The sequence below is a fragment of the Zootermopsis nevadensis genome, unplaced genomic scaffold, assembly GCF_977971745.1.
Source record: "Zootermopsis nevadensis isolate Lab colony 2312 unplaced genomic scaffold, Znev_1.0 Znev_ptg000017l, whole genome shotgun sequence".
Classification (NCBI taxonomy): Eukaryota; Metazoa; Arthropoda; class Insecta; order Blattodea; family Termopsidae; genus Zootermopsis; species Zootermopsis nevadensis.
This window is the reverse complement of record NW_028259149.1, coordinates 11,651,848-11,662,268: the sequence shown is the minus strand read 5'-3', so window position 1 is coordinate 11,662,268 and position 10,421 is coordinate 11,651,848.

The window sequence follows — 10,421 nt, the reverse complement described above, 5'->3', positions numbered from 1 at the left end:
TTGTAGACCCGTTGATCTCAAAATTAAAACACACTAAATGTTGCTTGTATCTTACATCCAAAGAGCAATTTTGAAAAAAAAAAATGAAATTTTCTAAAAATCTAAATTGTGCTGGAAATTGTCTAAAAACGCACAAAACCAAATATTTTCGAAATATTGGAAAAAAAATTTTTTTTTTTAGATTTGTGCGCTCTTTGGACAATATTCAGCATATTTTGATATTTTGAAAATTTTGAAAAAGTTCAGAATTGTTTTTACAATACACGAAACGTGTTCCCTGCCAGACCAGGTGACTGCATTACCCGGTCTCGGATTAAGCCGGTCTCTGTCTTACCCTTTTTCTGACGGACGCGGTCTCTGCTTCAGCCATTCTCAGCCTGACACGGCCTTTGCAGAGACGCCTTGCCAGAGACATGGTGATACAGAGACCAGATCGTCAAGAGACCCGAGACCGTGTACGTTAGAGACGGTATGGCAGTGACAGGTAGACAGAGATCGGGTGGGGAGAAATTTAAAAAAAACTCAAAATTTTCAAAAATTCAAAAAATGCTAGAAATTGCCTAAAAAGCGCACAAAACTAATAAATTTTGAAAAATTTGAACTTCAGAATTTTTCAAATATTTCGAAAATTTTGGCTTTGTGAGCTTTTTAGATCGGGCGGGGAAAATTTTGAAAAAAATTTCAAATATTTAAAAAATAAAAAATTCTGGAAATTGCCTAAAAAGCGTACAAAACTAATAAATTTTGAAAAATTTCAACTTCAAATTTTTTCAAATATTTCGAAAATTTGTTGTTTAGTGAGCTTTTAACACAATTTCCTGCATTTTTAGATTTTTTTAAAATTTTCAAAAATTTTGAAATTTTTTTTAAGAAATTTTGAATTTTTTTTAAAAAATTTCCCTGCCATATTAATACCAGAACCAGTCTCTGACCTTCCCGGTCTTTGCCAGACTACGTCGCTACCTGAGACGTTATCTGCACACTCGGTATCTGCCTCACACGCTCCCTGCCGGTCTCTGTCTTTATGTGTCTGCTGCTGGACGCGGTCTGCAATACGCGATCTCTGCTTGATCCGTTTTCAGCCTGACACGGTCTTTCAGAGTCGTCTTGCCACAGACATGGAGATGCAGAGACCGAATCGTCAAGAGACCGAGTCCGGCAGATAGGTGTCCGTTAGAGACGGTACGTAAGGCAGAGACCTTAGGTAGTACGCAGTGCCATCTGACGTGTCTCATCTTAAGATTTAACAATAGGGCTTAGCTCTTAAGTGAAATGCTACACAAAGGAGGTTCCCTAGTGCAGCGTCGTAGCATTCCTAGGCAATAGAACAAAATAGGTCTTCCACCAACAGACGTGCTACGGGGGCATGTTTTCAATAACATGTCGCCAGTAGATCAACTAACTTATGAATAAGATGCATTAAACTAATATAAAGTAAATAAAAACTTATCAGCTGAGGGTTCGGACGACTACGCCTGCCTGGTCTGGCTATGCCTTGCTTTACCTGGCCTTGGTTTGCCTGGAATTGCCTTGCCTTAGCTAGACTTGCCTCGCCTTGCTTGGCCTGGCCTTGCCTTGCTTAGCCTGGCCTGGTCTTGCATTACCTGGCCTGGCCTGGTCTTCCCTTGCCTGGCCTAGCTTGGCCTTGCCTTGCCTCGCCTTACCCTAATTGGCCTTGGTTTGCCTGCACTTGCCTTGCCTTACTTCGCCTCGCCTTGCCTGGCCTTGCATGTCCTTGCCTGCCTTGCCTGGCCTTTCCTCGCTTTGTCTGGCCTTGCCTTGCGTTCCCTGGACTTCCCTGGCTTTGCTTCGATTTACCAGGCCTTGTCTCACATTGCCTCGCTTTGTCTCGCTTTTCTTCGCTTCTCTTGGCCTTGCCTCGCCTTTCCGCGCCTTGCCTAGACTTGCATGGCCTTGACTTGCCTTGCCCCGCCTTGCGTCGCCTAGCCTCGCCTTCCCTTGCCTTGCCTGGCCTCCCCTCGCCTTCCCACGCTTTGCCTCGCCTTGCCTGGCCTTGCGTCGCCTTGCCTCCCCTTACCTTGCCTCGCCTTGCTTGTACTTCCCTGCCTTGCATGGCCTTGCCCTACTTTAAATCGCCTTGCTTCGCCTTACCTCGACTTCCCTCGCCTGGCCTTGCCATGACTTGCCTGACCTTGCATCGACTTGCCTCACAGTACCTCGCCTTACCTCACTTTGCCTGGTGTTGTCTTGACTTGCCTGGCCGTGCCTGATTTGCCTGGACTTCCTGCCTTTGCCTGACCTTGCCTGGTTTTGCCCCGCCTTGCTTGGCTCACATTACCTCGAGTTGCCTGGCCTTGCAAGGCCTTGTCTCGCCTTGCTTCGTCTTGCATCGCCGTGCCTGGCCTTGCCTGACCATGCCCGCATTGCCTGGCCTTGCCTGCCCTTACCTTATCTTGCATCGCCTTGCCTCGTTTGCCTAGCCTTGCTTGACCTTGCTTCGTCTTGCCTTGCCCCGCCTTATTCGGCCTTACCTGGCCTTGCCTCGCCTTGCCTGGCCTTGCTTCGTCTTGCCTGGCCTTGCCTTGTCCCGCCTTACTCGGCCTTGTCTGACATTGCCTTGCCTCGACTTACATCGCCTTGCCTTTACTTCCTGGCCTTGCCTGACCTTGCCTGGCTTTGCCTCGCCTTCCCTCGCTTGCCTTGCCTTGCATCGCCTTGCCTCGCTTGCCTAACCTTGCCTTGCTTCCCTCGCCTTGCCTCGTTTTCTTCGCCTTGCCTGATTTTGCCTCGCCTTGCATGACCTTGCATCGACTTCCCTCGCCTTGCTTCGCTTGCCACGCCTTGCCTCGCCCTTTATCGCCTTGCCCCGCCTTGTCTCGCTTGCCTGACTTTCCCTATCCTTGCCTCGCTTGCCACGCCTTGCCTCACCTTCCCCCGCCATGCCTCGCTTGCCTCGCCGTGCCTGGCCTTACCTAGCCTTGCCTGGCCTTGCCTTGCCTCTCCATGTCTCGTTTTGCCTCGACTTGCTTCGCTTTGCTTCACCTTTCCTTGTCATGCCTCGCCTTGCCTGGCCTTGCTTCGCCCTGCCTCGACTTACCTCCCCAAGCCACGCCTTCTCTCGCCATGCCTCGCCTTTCCTCGCTTTGCCTCGACTTCCCTCGTCTTGCCTGGCATTGCTTGCTTTGCCTCGCCTTGAATCGCCTTGCTTCGCCGTGCCTCGCAATGCCGCCGCCTTGCCTGAACTTGCCTCGCCTTGGTTCGACTTGCCTGGCATTGCCCCGCCTTGCTTCACCGTGTCTGGCCTTATCTGGCACTGCCTGGCCTTGCCTGACCTTGCTTCGCCTTCCATCGCCTTGGCTGGCTTGCTTCCCATTGCCTGGCATTCACTTGCCTTGCCTCGTCCTGTCCCGGCTTGCCTCGTCTTCCCTCGCCTTGCCTCGTTTTTCTCGCCTTGCCTGATTTTGCCTCGCCTTGCATCACCTTGCCTGGCCTTCCCTCGTCTTGCCTCGCATGCCTAGCCTTACCTTGCCTTGCTTGTCCTTCCCTGGGCGTGCTTAGACTTGCCTGGCCTTGCCTGATCTTAAATCGCCTTGCCTCGTCTTCCCTCGCCTTTGCTGGACTTGGTGCGCCTTGCCTCGAGTTGCCTAGCCTTGCCTCGCCTTAACCCGTATTGCCAAGCCTTGCTTCGCCTTGTCTGGCATTGTCTGGCCTTGCATGGTCTTTCCTGGCCTTGCCTGCCCATGCCTGAACTTGCATCGCCTTGCCTCGCTTTTCCGCGCCTTGCCTTGCCCTGACTCGCCTACCCTTGCCTTGCCTCGCCTTGACGCCCCTTACCTTGCTTTAACTGGCCTTGCTTGGCCTTGCCTGCCTTCCCTCGCCTTGCCTGACCTTGCCCTGACTCGCCTTGCCACGCCTTCCCTTGCGTTGCCTCCCCTTACATTGCTTTAACTGGCCTTGCCTGGCCTTGCTTTGCCTTGCCTGCCTTCCCTCGCCTTGCCTCGCATTCCCTTGTCTTGCCTGGCCTTGCGTCCCCTTTCCTTGCTTCAACTGGCCTTGCCTGCCTTCCCTCGCCTCACTTCGCCTTGCCTCGCCTCGCTTTGCCTCGACTTCCCTCGTCTTGCCTGGCATTCCTTGCTTTGCCTCGCCTTGAATGGCCTTGCTTCGCCGTAACTCGCATTGCCCCGCATTGCTTAGCCTTGCCTGAACTTGCCTCGCCTTGCCTCGCCTTGGTTCGACTTGCCTGGCCTTGCCTCGCATTGCCCCGCCTTGCTTCGCCGTGTCTGGCCTTATCTGTTTCTGCCTGGCCTTGCCTGACCTTGCTTCGCCTTGCGTCTCCTTCCATCGCCTTGGCTGGCTTGCTTCCCATTGCCTGGCCTTCACTTGCATTGCCTCGCCTTGCCTCGTCCTGTCCCGCCCTGCCTCGTCTTGCCTCGTCTTCCCTCGCCTTGCCTGATTTTGCCTTGCCTTGCATCACCTTGCCTGGCCTTCCCTCGCCTTGCCTCGCTAGCCTAGCCTTACCTTGCCTTGCCTGTCCTTCCCTGGTCTTGCTTGGACTTGCCTGGCCTTGCCTGACCTTAAATCACCTTACCTCGACTTACGTCGCCTTGCCTGGCCTTGCCTCGTCTTCCCTCGCCTTGGCTGGATTTGGTGCGCCGTGCCTCGAGTTGCCTGGCCTTGCCTCGCCTTGACCCGTATTGCCAAGCCTTGCTTCGCCTTGCCTGGCATTGTCTGGCCTTGCATGGTCTTGCCTGCCCTTGCCTGAAATTGCATCGCCTTGCCTCGCCTGCCTATTCTTGCCTAGCCTTTCCGCACCTTGCCTGGCCTTGCCTAGAATTGCCTGGCCTGGCCTTGCCTCGCCTTTCCTTGCCTCCCCTTACCTTGATTTAACTGGCCTTGCCTGGCCTTGCTTGCCATCCCTCGCCTTGCCTTGGTCTTGCCTAGACTTGCCTGGCCTTGCTTTGCCCCGCATTACCTCGCCTTCCCTTTCCTTGCCTGGCCTGGCCTCGCCTTCCCTTTCCTTCCCTGGCCTCGCCTTGCCTCCCCTCACCTTGCTTTAACTGGCCTTGCCTCGCATTCCCTATACATGTCTCGCTTGCCTTGTCTCGCCTGGCCTGGCCTTCCGTTGCCTTGCCTCGCCATGCCCCGTTTAGCCGCGCTTTCCCTCGCGATGCTTCGCTTGCATCACCCTGCCTCGCCTTGGTTTGCATCGCCCACCCTTGCCTCTCCTTGCCTCTCCCTGTCTCGTCATGCCTCGCCTTCCATAGCCATATCTCGCTTGCCTCGCATTTCCTCGCCTCACTTCGCCTTGCCTCGCCCTGCCTCGTCTTGCTTCGCGTTCCCTCGCCAAGCCTCGTCTTTACTCAATTTGCCTCGCTTTTCCTCGAATTCCCTCGCCTCGCCTGGCTTTGCCTAGCCTTGAATGGCATTGCTTCGCCGTGCCTAGCATTGCCCCGCCTTGACTCAACTTGCTTCGCCTTGCCTCGCATTGCCAACGACTTGCTTCGCCGTGCCTGGACTTGCCTGGCTTCACTCGCCTTGCCTGGACTTCCCTTGCCTCGCCCTGCCTCGTCTTGCATCGCCTTCCCTCTCCTTGCCTCGCTTTGTCTGTCTGAGAAGTCACTTGTCCCAAGTCGTGAGAAGTCACTTGTCCCAAGTCTTGAGAAGTCACTTGTAACAAGTCGTGAGAAGTCACTTGTCCCAAGTTGTGAGAAGTCACTTGTCCCAAGTCTTGAGAAGTTACTTGTCCCAAGTCGTGAGAAGTCACTTGTCCCAAGTCGTGAGAAGTCACTTGTCCCAAGTCTTGAGAAGTCACTTGTAACAAGTCGTGAGAAGTCACTTGTCCCAAGTCGTGAGAAGTCACTTGTCCCAAGTCTTGAGAAGTTACTTGTCCCAAGTCTTGAGAAGTCACTTGTCCCAAGCCTTGTGAAGTCACTTGCCCCAAGCCTCGAGAAGTCACTTGTCCCAAGTCTTCAGAAGTCACTTGTCCCAAGTCTTGAGAACTCACTTGTCCCAAGTCGTGAGAAGTCACTTGCCCAAGTCCTGAGAAGTCACTTGTCCCAAGTCTTGAGAAGTCACTTGTCCCAAGTCTTGAGAAGTCACTTGTCCCAAGTCTTGAGAAGCCACTTGACCCAAGCCTTAAGAAGTAACTCATCCCAAGCCTTGAGAAGTCACTTGTCCCAAGTCTTGAGAAGTCACTTGACCCAAGTCTTGAGAAGTCACTTGTTCCAAGTCGTGAGAAGTCACTTGTACCAAGTATTGAGAAGTCACTTGTCCCAAGCCTTGAGAAGTCACTTGTCCCAAGCCTTGAGAAGTCAATTGTCCCAAGTCTTGAGAAGTCATTTGTCCCAAGCCTTGAGAAGTCAGTTGTCCCAAGCCTTGAGAAGTCTCTTGTCCCAAGCCTTGAGAAGTCACTTGTCCCAAGCCTTGAGACGTCACTTGTCCCAAGTCGTGAGAAGTCACTTGTCCCGAGCCTTGAGAAGTCACTTGACCCAAGCCTTGAGAAGTCACTTGTCTCAAGCCTTGAGAAGTCACTTGTCCCAAGCCTTGAGAAGTCACTTGTCCCAAGCCTTGAGAAGTCACTTGTCCCAAGCCTTGAGAAGTCACTTGTCCCAAGTCTTGAGTAGTCACTTGTCCCAAGTTTTGAGAAGTCACTTGTCCCAAGCCTTGAGAAGTCACTTTTCCCAAGCATTGAGAAGTCAATTGTCCCAAGCCTTGAGAAGTCACTTGTCCAAGCCTCGAGAAGACACTTGTCCAAGCCTTGAGAAGTCACTTGTCCCAAGCCTTCAGAAGTCACTTGTCCCAAGGCTTGAGAAGTCACTTGTCCCAAGTCTTGAGAAGTCACTTGTCCCAAGCCTTGAGAATTCACTTGTCCCAAGTCTTGAGAAGTCACTTGTCCCAAGTTTTGAGAAGTCACTTGTCCAAAGCCTTGAGAAGTCACTTTTCCCAAGCATTGAGAAGTCAATTGTCCCAAGCATTGAGAAGTCACTTGTGCCAAGCCTTGAGAATTAACTTGTCCCAAGCCTTGAGAAGTCGCTTGTCCCAAGCATTGAGAAGTCACTTGTCCCAAGCCTTGAGAAGTCACTTGTTCCAAGCCTTGAGAAGTAACTTGTCCCAAGTCTTGAGAAGTCAATTGTCCCATGACGTGAGAAGTCACTTGTCCCAAGCCTTGAGAAGTCACTTGTCCCAAGCCTTGAGAAGTCACTTGTCCCAAGCCTTGAGTAGTCAGTTGTCCCAAGCTTTGAGAAGTCACTTGTCTCAAGCCTTGAGAAGTCACTTGTCCCAAGCCTTGAGAAGTCACTTGTCCCAAGTCTTGAGAAGTCACTTGTCACAAGTCTTGAGATAACACTTGTACCAAGTCTTGAGAAGCCACTTGTGCCAAGCTGACGAAGCCGGTTGGTGGGAACGAGGCAAGAAGCAACAGGGTGAGATAGAGGCTGTCTCTGGCAGAGACAGCATGTGGCATTCACCGAGAGTGGCATGCATCTCTTGAGGAGACGTTTAAAGAAAATTGAAAATTTTGAAAATTTTTCAAAAATAATGAAATGCTGGGAATTGTCTGAAAAGCGCACAAAATCAAAAATTTTTGAAAAATTCTGAATTTAAATTTTCTGTCGAAAATTTCGAAAATGTTTAGTTTTCTTCGCGTTTCACGCCATTTGCAGCCATTTTTAATTTTTTTAAAATTTCGACAATTTTTGAAAATTTGAGAAATTTCAATTTTTCCGAAAATTTTCGAAAAATCGAAAAACGTGGGAAATCGCCCAAAAAGCGCACAAAACTAAGAATTTTTGAAAATTTTCAACTTTTAATTTTCTTTCGAATTTTCCGAAAATTTTTGGTTTTGTGCGCATTTCAGAGCGTTTGCAGCGTTTTTCGATTTTTCGAAAAATTTCTAATTTTTCAAAATTCCACCACCTCATGAGTCGCGGAACCGGACTCTCTCGGACTGTTTCTGATGTAAGTCACTTGTCCCAAGTCTTGAGAAGTCTATTGTCCCAAGTCTTGAGAAATTACTTGTCCCAAGTCTTGAGAAGTCATTGCCCAAGCCTTGAGAAGTCACTTGACCCAAGCCTTGAGAAGTCACTTGCCCCAAGGCTTGAGAAGTCACTTGTCCCAAGCCTTGAGAAGTCACTTGTCCCAAGCCTTGAGAAGTCAGTTGTCCCAAGTATTGAGAAGTCAATTGTCCCAAGTCTTGAGAAGTCACTTGTCCCAAGCCTTGAGAAGTCACTTGTCCCAAGCCTTGAGAAGTCACTTGTCCCAAGTCTTGAGAAGTCACTTGTCCCAAGCCTTGAGAAGTCAGTTGTCCCAAGCCTTGAGAAGTCACTTGTCCCAAGCCTTGAGAACTCACTTGTCCCAAGCCTTGAGAAGTCACTTGTCCCAAGCCTTGTGAAGTCACTTGCCCAAGCCTTGAGAAGTCACTTGTCCCAAGTCTTGAGTAGTCAGTTGTCCCAAGTTTTGAGAAGTCACCTGTCCCAAGCCTTGAGAAATCACTTTTCCCAAGCATTGAGAAGTCACTTGTCCCAAACCTTGAGAAGTCACTTTTCCCAAGCCTTGAGAAGTCACTTGACCCAAGCCATAAAGAAGTAACTCATCCCAAGCCTTGAGAAGTCACTTGTCCCAAGTCTTGAGAAGTCACTTGACACAAGTCTTGAGAAGTCACTTGTCCCAAGCCTTGAGAAGTCACTTGTCCCAAGTTTTGAGAAGTAACTTGTCCCAAGCTTTCAGAAGTCACTTTTCCCAAGCATTGAGAAGTCACTTGTCCCAAGCATTGAGAAATCACTAGTCCCAAGCCTTGAGAAGTTACTTGTCCCAAGTCTTGAGAAGTCACTTGTCCCAAGCCTTGTGAAGTCACTTGCCCCAAGCCTCGAGAAGTCACTTGTCCCAAGTCTTCAGAAGTCACTTGTCCCAAGTCTTGAGAACTCACTTGTCCCAAGTCGTGAGAAGTCACTTGCCCAAGTCCTGAGAAGTCACTTGTCCCAAGTCTTGAGAAGTCACTTGTCCCAAGTCTTGAGAAGTCACTTGTCCCAAGTCTTGAGAAGCCACTTGACCCAAGCCTTAAGAAGTAACTCATCCCAAGCCTTGAGAAGTCACTTGTCCCAAGTCTTGAGAAGTCACTTGACCCAAGTCTTGAGAAGTCACTTGTTCCAAGTCGTGAGAAGTCACTTGTACCAAGTATTGAGAAGTCACTTGTCCCAAGCCTTGAGAAGTCACTTGTCCCAAGCCTTGAGAAGTCAATTGTCCCAAGTCTTGAGAAGTCATTTGTCCCAAGCCTTGAGAAGTCAGTTGTCCCAAGCCTTGAGAAGTCTCTTGTCCCAAGCCTTGAGAAGTCACTTGTCCCAAGCCTTGAGACGTCACTTGTCCCAAGTCGTGAGAAGTCACTTGTCCCGAGCCTTGAGAAGACACTTGTCCAAGCCTTGAGAAGTCACTTGTCCCAAGCCTTCAGAAGTCACTTGTCCCAAGGCTTGAGAAGTCACTTGTCCCAAGTCTTGAGAAGTCACTTGTCCCAAGCCTTGAGAAGTCACTTGTCCCAAGTCTTGAGTAGTCACTTGTCCCAAGTTTTGAGAAGTCACTTGTCCCAAGCATTGAGAAGTCAATTGTCCCAAGCCTTGAGAAGTCACTTGTCCAAGCCTCGAGAAGACACTTGTCCAAGCCTTGAGAAGTCACTTGTCCCAAGCCTTTAGAAGTCACTTGTCCCAAGGCTTGAGAAGTCACTTGTCCCAAGTCTTGAGAAGTCACTTGTCCCAAGCCTTGAGAATTCACTTGTCCCAAGTCTTGAGAAGTCACTTGTCCCAAGTTTTGAGAAGTCACTTGTCCAAAGCCTTGAGAAGTCACTTTTCCCAAGCATTGAGAAGTCAATTGTCCCAAGCATTGAGAAGTCACTTGTGCCAAGCCTTGAGAATTAACTTGTCCCAAGCCTTGAGAAGTCACTTGTCCCAAGCATTGAGAAGTCACTTGTCCCAAGCCTTGAGAAGTCACTTGTTCCAAGCCTTGAGAAGTAACTTGTCCCAAGTCTTGAGAAGTCAATTGTCCCATGACGTGAGAAGTCAATTGTCCCAAGCCTTGAGAAGTCACTTGTCCCAAGCCTTTAGAAGTCACTTGTCCCAAGCCTTGAGTAGTCAGTTGTCCCAAGCTTTGAGAAGTCACTTGTCTCAAGCCTTGAGAAGTCACTTGTCCCAAGCCTTGAGAAGTCACTTGTCCCAAGTCTTGAGAAGTCACTTGTCACAAGTCTTGAGATATCACTTGTCCCAAGTCTTGAGAAGCCACTTGTGCCAAGCTGCGGAAGCCGGTTGGTGGGAACAAGGCAAGAAGCAACAGGGTGAGATAGAGGCTGTCTCTGGCAGAGACAGCATGTGGCATTCACCGAGAGTGGCATGCATCTCTTGAGGAGACGTTTAAAGAAAATTGAAAATTTTGAAAATTTTTCAAAAATAATGAAATGCTGGGAATTGTCTGAAAAGCGC